Source organism: Atractosteus spatula, chromosome 10 (genome assembly GCF_055471065.1).
Source record: "Atractosteus spatula isolate fAtrSpa1 chromosome 10, fAtrSpa1.hap1, whole genome shotgun sequence".
Lineage (NCBI taxonomy): Eukaryota > Metazoa > Chordata > Actinopteri > Semionotiformes > Lepisosteidae > Atractosteus > Atractosteus spatula.
Genome location: NC_142715.1, coordinates 23,775,907 through 23,785,079, shown reverse-complemented (window position 1 = coordinate 23,785,079; position 9,173 = coordinate 23,775,907). Strand labels below are relative to the sequence as shown.

Here is a 9,173-nt window from a genome sequence, read left to right as displayed (position 1 = left end):
TTATTTTTAACTTGTTTTATTTATTTTTGTAAAAAAAAATACACACCTGTTTTAAGTATTCTTGCCATTTTTAGCATATTGTAAGTGGATATTTTTCAAACATTTTGTTTTTAAATCATATGAAACACAATCAACCCATTGTAACTTCCCATTGATAATTCCTGAGCTTTGTAGCTGTGTATTATTTCTTTTTACCTTGTTTTAATATTTTTTTTATTATTATTGCATTTTACAGAGCTTTTTAATATATTGTGAGCATTTTAGTGTCATTTTAAAATAGGACTATCAATGCTCCTGACTTTTAAACCTGTATTTCTTCTGACATTAATCTCTCCACCTACAGATGAGGAGGAAGGTATTTGATTTTAAACTGGTTGATTTGGGGGGGGGCGGGAAATGTACATTCATTTCCTTGTGTGTATCACCAGTGGGAAACTTGGCATTTTTGGATGAATACAAGTAGCCTCGCCATTCCATGCGTGACGTGAGCAAAGTGTAATTCCTGTCTTTATAGTGTGCTTGTTAGAGACTTAGCTGGCACCTAGAGTGCTTTAAATCCGGGAGTCAGCAGCCCAAGACAAGAGAGCTTCCTTTGTCTATGTTTTTTGCGTGAAGGGGGAAACCATGCGTGTGCTGCAAACGATCTTAGTATCGAAGTGCCGTCCCACATAACCGATCCGAACAATCTGCTTTACAGAGGAGCACTGCCAGAGCTTATCGTTGGCAAACTGAAGACCAGGCCGACCTCTTCTGTGACTCTTGAACACTGAATCTCAAGGTTGTGAATTCAAGCTCCACGCTGGCGGGAAAGTCCATAGGTAATGATCACATTTTCTTGCATGCTAATCAAAAGAAATATTAAGACTTTTCCCGATACCAGTTTTTTACAAAAGTAAAGGCACACGGCACATGTGTGCCACATCACGTCCGAGTTTAGTGACAACTACCTCAGAGATTGTAAGCTGGGTAGTTTCAGATCAGATCAGTTTTTTTATCAAAGGTTCAAGCAAACCCGAATACTTTTGCAAGAGACTTTTCAGAATCCCAGTCAAATCCAGTACGATTGCTGGATCCTTCGAATTCGACTGAACTATAGGACAGATCTGCAGTCCACCATTAGAATACTGTGGGTGTGTTGTATAAGCCATACCTCCCAAAATAGTTCTAAAACAGGAGATGCATTCTCGTTTAGGAATGTGAGATAAAGTGAAATGGTCTGGGAAGAGTCCTACATTTGAACAGTTCAAAATAGACGTAAAGGGGTATTTACGGACTCTTTCGAAATGTAAGAACAAGCTGTGCGGACCTTATCTTTATTTACCTTGTGTAATCGTTTTTCATAAAGTGTAATTGTATTATAGCATGTGCCCCTGACGATTTTCTTGATACGTTATGTGTGCTCTTGTTTGTATTTTATGTAGTTTTGTTGTTCAAATAAAACGTAAAAGACACAACTTTCTGGATGCGGCTGCTGTAAAAATAAAATGACATCAAGGGACATCATCTCGCCATGAGAGGGGAAGCATCTCAGAAAAAGCAGGTGCAGTCGGTTCCACGGTCATAACGCCACTAAGTCGGGCGACAAGAGCAAAAGCCACCCGGCTTCCTCCGGGCAAGTAATGAGACAAAGAAACAGCACACAGTGGGTAGCGTGGCCAAGTGGTCTAAGGTGCTGGATTAAGGCTCCAGTCTCTTCGGGGGCGTGGGTTCAAATCCCACCGCTGCCAGGTGCTTCTGTCGAAACCCCCTTTCAGCTGGCTTCAGACGAAAGGGAGGAAACTGCTTTTTGGCAGTCTCTCGAGAAACTAAGCAAAGTGTTTAAAGATACTTTCTCAGCTTGACATCAAGGCACAAAACAAAAACCTTCTTGCGTCCTCTCAACCCAAAAGCGCTTTGCCACTTTTTGCGTTATGCAGGGAACGACATCTGCCCAGATCACTTTTGTGTCAGTGCAAATCGTAGTGTGCCCTCCGTTTTAATGTTGGCTGTGCTGGCGTGCTGCTTCTGTCTGTGAAACTTGAATGTTCTGCTTCTTCACACCGAATCGTTGGCGGGGGTTGAGCTTGTTAAATCTTTGCGCATAGCGCTCCTTTGGAAGTACTTTGTCCAAGTTCAAAAGCGATTGTGGGATTTACTTCATGCGTTCAAAAAGCATGCCTCGCATGACAGATTTAAATGGGGAATGGAGCCTGCTTCTTGCTGTTTTTCCTGTGGTTGCAGTTACAAAGTTGATCGTGCTTTCACATTCTGTTAACAGTATTCACTGGCTGAGCTTTATCAGTTGGTTCGTAAAGGAATCTCTGCTTCGGTTCCAGAAAAGTCATCTGTAGTGTGTTTTTTTCCGTGCCCATGGCAGTCTTTTAAAGCTGGTAGTAATGGCAGCGAAGGTAACCATGCATGTGCTGCAAATGATCTTAGTATCGAAGTGCCGTCCCACATAACTGATCCAAACAATCTGCTTTACAGAGGAGCACTGCCGGAGCTTATCGTTGGCAAACTGAAGACCAGGCCGACCTCTTCTGTGACTCTTAAACTGTAAATCTTAAGGTTGTGATTTCAAGTTCCACACTTGCAGGAAATTCCATAGGTTATGATCAAATTTTCTTGTATGCTAATCAAAAGAAATATTAAGAAACTTTTCCCAAAACAAGTTTCACAGTGACTTTGTAGGTGACATTTTCCTGATGAGAATAAGGTTTCGTATGCGATCAATAACAGCACCAGAATAAAATACCGGAAAGAAATGACCTGTCACTAAGAGAATTCATTAAATGACGCCGAGACATAATCAGAAAATCAACATCAAGAAAACGTTAATCACTTTACATATTCTTTAGCATTTTTATATATACACATTCTTATAGACGTTCAAGGTGTTCTAGTCGCTGTACTCTTCGTAGATAATCTAAACGAAATTACAGTACAGTACAGGACACGCAGTGTGGAGCTCACACAACGAATACTCTTGAACACAAAAAAAGTAAAGGCACACGGCACATCACGTCTGAGTTTAGTGACAACTACCTCAGAGATTGTAAGCTGGGTAGTTTCAAATCACTTTTTTATTAAAGGTTCAAGCAAACCTGAATAACTTTGCAAGAGACATTTCAGAATCCTAGTCAAATCCAGTACGACTGCTGTATTGATTGTACTGATTGCGGATGCTGTAAAAATAAAATGACATCAAGGGTGCTGTACACAGAGGTCTGAAGCGTGCTCCACAGAAGAACCTTATCCAGAGGTGTTAAAGAAGTTGAGATCTTGCCATGAGAGGGGAAGTGTTGCGCCCCTGAAGAGAGAAATGATAAAATAATCAGTCACTCAACTCGTTTCCTCATCAGTGGCTTTTAGTGTGATTCTATATAGGATAAACAATTTACAGTAATACAATATAACAAAGAATATAAGCTGAAAGTTACACAAATGCTTCTTAATATTTTTCTAATTATACATTAAGAAAATATTCTGCATTATGTCTTATTCAGTCTTCTCCTTAGTATATTCTACATTTCAGTAAAACACAATCTAAATCGGCGATATCACAAGACCACGTTAGTATTTCTTTAAAAACATAATGTTCACTAGCAATATAAATGTGGAGCACTTTGGTTATTATAAAAAACACCAATAAATAAAGAAAACCAGGAACAGTGAAATAATCTAAGGCTATTACCGAACATTAACTAAATTGCTAATCACTAAAACATTCACATTTCATTTAATATACCAAATACATGGCATTTATGCTAACCATGAGGATTGGCGCTACCAACTTTGTTCTAATAACTCGATATAATTTAACAAATACACTCAAATCTGACCGGAAAATACTTTTGTCATAATAAATCATTGACAAGTTTTCTGCAAATCACAATTGTGTTTTATACACTTTTTACCTTAAGAGGGAAATGATTTATAGTTACTCAACTCTTTCTTTCCTCATCAGTGGCTTTGATTAGTGTGAATGAGGAAAGGCAATGGGAGCTCCCTCTCACTGTGTTTCACAGACATAAGTAGTAAATTATCGATTAAAACTGTAGACTCTACGGGTAGATAACAGATAAAAAGATTGAACAAAATAACATTCCAGTGAAAACTATACGAAATGACAGCGTCCATTTTACTTTTACATGTATCTATTTTAACAGCTGTGTAACTTTTAATAAACACAGTATCACGTATTCCATTCAGTTTTTTTCCAACAAGCAATGTTTGTTACTTCCAATCAGATTGCAATCAATTTTTTTTTTGCTTATCGTACTTTTGAGCACACGTTCTCTGCTATTGTGTGCTGTATTATTCTTTCTTGCCTCACCAGGGTTATAAGGTGGAAGGCAGAAGGTTATTCTTTACATTTATACTCCAGTTCTTTCTTCTATCACCCATCTAGGCTTATACTTCTGTCCTCTCCACACCTCACATTCTTCTCCGTCATCATCACCTCTCGCAGCCCATCACTACCTGTTTTTTTTACCCTTTTTGCTTGTCGCACAACCCTTCTTTTAACTTTTTTTAAAAGTTTGTCTTCTTTTCTTGACTTAGCATTGCTAAACAACATTCGTATTAATTCCCTTCCCATATTCTCATAACTTAATAACAATACTATTGCCATTCATTTAGCAGCAGCTGCAACTCACAACTGGCAACCCACTGAAGCTCAGCAGGTGTGAGCCTGGTCAGTACCTGGATGGGAGACCTCCTGGGAAAAACTAAGGATGCTGCTGGAAGAGGTGTTTGTGGGGCTTGCAGGGGGTGCTCACCCTGAGGTCCATGTGGGTCCTAATGCCCCAGTATAGTGATGGGGACACTATACTGTAAACAGGCGCCGTCCTTCAGAGGAGATGTAAAACCGAGGTCCTGAATCTCTGTGGTCATTCAAAATCCCAGGGCGTTTCTCGAAAAAGAGTAGGAGTGTAACCCTGGCATCCTGGCCAAATTTCCCATTAGCCCTTACCAATCATGGCCTCCTAATAATCCCCATCTCTGCACTGGCTTCATTACTCTGCTCTCCTCCCCACTGATATCTGATGTGTGGGGAGCGTTCTGGTACACTATGGCTGTCGTCGCATCATCCAGGTGGATGCTGGATAGTGGTGGCGGAGGGGAGTCCCCATTACCTGTAAAGCGCTCTGAGTGGATTGTCCAGAAAAGCGCTATATAAGTGTAAGCAATTATTATTATTATTATTAAATTAAACAGGACTATACTTAACATTCCAAGACTATAAGGAATTCAATGCAATTAAGAAATTAATTCAATATAGACCTAATTCATTTTAAAATTGAATAAAACTAAAAACTTTATACATTATACATTATACACATAAATTAAACTCCATGACAAAACTATTTCAGTTTTAGTTAACTGTAAATAAGAGTATAGTCATAATTTAATTGACCAGACGAACTCAAAAGTGTCTGACTACAAAGTGACTAATAGACATCACTAATAGACATTTTGGGAACAAGTAAAGGTTTGTTTCATGCTGAAAAGAGAAGAAAATAAATGTTTCGGCTGTGGAGCCTTCTTCGGGTGTCACATGCTGACGCATCTACCTACTTGCACTAAAAGACATTTTAGTTGACTTGACTGGTGACTGACCTGGTGACTAGATTGGGGTTTTTAAGTCACCTGACTGGAAAAAACTCTTCCCACACTAACTGCAGCTGAATGGTCTCTCTCCTGTGTTAATGCACTGGTGCCTTTTTAAGACAAGCGATTGACTAAAACTCTTCCTACACTGACTGCAGCTGAACGGTCTCTCTCCTGTGTGAATGTGCTGGTGCGTTATTAAGTTACTTGACCGACTAAAACTCTTCCCACACTGACTACAGCTGTATGGTCTCTCTCCTGTGTGGATGCGCTGGTGCATTTTTAGGTGATGTGATTTAATAAAACTCTTCCCACACTGACTGCAGCTGAATGGTCTCTCTCCTGTGTGAATGCGCTGGTGGATTTTTAAGTCATATGACTGAATAAAACTCTTCCCACACTGACTGCAGCTGAAAGGTCTCTCTCCTGTGTGAATGCGCTGGTGGATTTTTAAGTCATATGACTTACTAAAACTCTTCCCACACTGACTGCAGCTGAAAGGTCTCTCTCCTGTGTGAAGGCGCTGGTAGGGTTGTGAAATTCTAGACTCACAGAAACGCTGCTCCTCCCTGTGCCATAATTGCAGTTTGTCCACTCCATCTGAGCAAGGCCTTGAGTGACTCTTCCTCATTCTCTGATCATGCTGGGGTCTCTTATTCTGCAAATGCTCCATGGAATGGTCTTGCTCTGTGTGCTGAAACTGAGATTTGTTTTCTCCACCGTGTCCTTCAGTGTGCTGTTCAGCAGTGTGAAACATCTGGGGCTCCTTCTCCAGCTCTTTGAGACTAAAACTGTCAAGTTCATTCAGTTCTTCCTCTCTTTGCCCAAGAACAAACATACTCTCCAGCTCATTAAAACTTTCAACAATGTTCTCAGTAATCAGATTATTAAACCTGGGTGTAAAGTGATCAGATACCAAGGGATCATATGATTGTTTTAGACTCTGCAATGACAGTCTCTCCACTTGAACAGAACAAGGCCTAATTATCATCATGCGCTGTAAGAGCTGTTGTTGCTCCTCCCTGTACTGACTCTTCTCTGTGTGCTGTGAATCAGTACTGTTCTCTTCACCAGGTACATCAGTCTGCTACTCTGCAGCATCAATCAACTTGGGCTCCATGTCCTGCTCTGTAAGATTTAAAACATCCAGTTCTTCACTGTGCTCTTGTACAGAGACACAGCCCAGTTCATTACAACCTTGTGTAATATTGTTTGTGTCCAGATTATTTCTCTTTTCTGTAAAATCATCACATACTAAGAGCCCAGGTGTCTCACTCTCAGGTTCTGTGTTCATCATGGGCACAGAGTACAGATCCTCGACAATCCGTCTGCTCACTGTGTGCTGCTCCCTGAGTGTCTCTTTCCCTTCTGCGGCAGTGAGCTCTGTCTCCTGCATTAGACTGGACCCCCACTCCTCCTCACTGTGTTGCTGTTCAAGAGGAGCCCTTTCCCCAGCATCAGAGAGAGCACTGGCTTCTGAGCCTGTAAACACAGGACAAAAAGACAAGACCTTTATAATAATAATAATAATAATAATAATAATAATAATAATAATAATAATAAACTTTATTTTATATAGCACCTTTAAAGGTAGCTTCTCAAAGCTCTTTACAGAAGGCCAACAACAAAAAATATATATATCAATATAAGCACGATGAGAAAACACAGTTAGACAAGACAGTAGATGGTGGTACTAAGTCCAGTAGGAGCAGAGGGGTAAAGAACAGTTAAATAAAGGCTCTTCTGAAGAAGAAGGTTTTGAGTCTGGATTTGAAGGAGTTTAGAGAAGGTGACTCTCTGATATCCTTGGGGAGAGAGTTCCAGAGCTTGTGGCAAAACAGGAGAAGGCCATGTCACCCAAAGAGTGTAGACGGACTGGGGGACAAATATTTGAACACAATTAGAAGAGCGAAGGTTGTGAGGTGGGGAGTAGAGCGATAACTCAGACAGGTACTGAGGTGTCAAGCCATGGAGAGCCTTATAAGTGAGCAGGAGGATTGTTAAGTCGCTATGAAACTTGACAGAAAGCCAGTGCAAGGACTCCAGGATAGGAGTAATCTGAACACTTGCACAAGACCTGGTCAGGATTCCGGCTGCCGAATTTTGGACATACTGGTGTTCGTTCAATGTGGATTTAGAAACCCCAGAGAGTAGAGCATTACAGTAGTCGATTCAAGATTAGACAACACTTTTCAGCCACAGTTAGTGATAACATAGAGCGTAGTCAGGCAATATTTCTGAAGTGAATGAAAGATGTTTTGACAACATGCCGCACATGTGGGTTGAACGTCATATATCATCTCCAGGTTTTTCCAATATAGACTGAAGCTCAAGTATAAGACAATCTACAGATAGAGTTACAGCATTGGTTTTACAAAGTTGATGGGTGGTGCCAATAAGCATGACTTCAGTCTTGTCACAGTTAAGATGAAGGACATTTTGAGTCATCCAATATTTTATATTGGAGATGCAACTAAATAGAATAGAGACAGCCCCATCAGCGTCAGATTTGGTATGGATGTATATTTGAGTATCATCAGCATAGTAGTGTAGTGTCAAACAAATGACAAAGTTCAGGTGTCTGTGAAGCAGAAGTCCTTTTATTCATATGTCCGGCTTGCGACCACCAGACTTAAAAAATAAGTAGCTGAAGATGGTCGTTTATACCTTAAAACACAAAAAGTTACTATGGCATATTCTAAACAAATGATGAAAAACCAACACCTGCCAATTAATTATATCTAAGTTGCAGACTAGACAACAGTTAGTTCTTTACATATTCTGGGCGTACAGCCTGCTTACCAAATGCATGCCCTAATCTTACTGACCAAGGACAGGCAGCATCTTTATATACATTTGAGCACAAAGCCTACGTCAAGCCACTAGACTGCATAGTTTGCAAAAAACATACAAAAACATGAAAATGATATCATTATCCCACTTCCTGGGCATCTCTCTTATCTCTTCATTCTTCAGTAGTGATAGCTGAGGCCATGTGATCTAAAAAGCTTTACACTACACACACGTGTACTAGTACACTGACGATCAATTTGGGTTGTTTAAACATAGCGGAATAAGTGGGTATAAGGGGATGTTCTGATTTAGCTTTGGGAGAAACCTAACTACCATGTAAAAAGTAAGTCTACTGTAATAATATCACAATCACATTACATTTACATTAACACTGTACTGAGAGAGAGAGGGGTAAATACAGACACTGATTGGACATAACAGCACATTAACACTGCACTGAGAGAGAGGTTAATAGATACATACTGACTGGACACTGCAGCATATTAGCACTGCACTGAAAGGGGTTAATACAGACATGCTGACTGGACACTACAGAACATTAACACTACACTGAGACAGAGGCATTTATACAGACACGGACAAACTTGAAATAACAGTACATTAACAATGCTCAGAGAGAGGGGGGTAAATACAGACAGACTGACTGGACACTACTGGACATTAACACTGCACTGAGAGAGAGAGGGGTTCATACAGGCACACTGAGTGGACACTACAGTACATTAACACTGCACTCAGAAAGGGGTTAATACAGACTGACTGGACAC

General features: G+C 40.2%; 1 non-coding gene across 1 annotated transcript; it reads left to right on the top strand.

Moving 5' to 3' along the window:
- The first annotated feature begins 1,645 nt into the window (after positions 1-1,645).
- On the top strand, positions 1,646-1,727 carry trnal-aag (transfer RNA leucine (anticodon AAG)). Its single transcript has one exon. It is a non-coding gene; the product is annotated as a tRNA-Leu (tRNA).
- Positions 1,728-9,173: the final 7,446 nt, after the last annotated feature.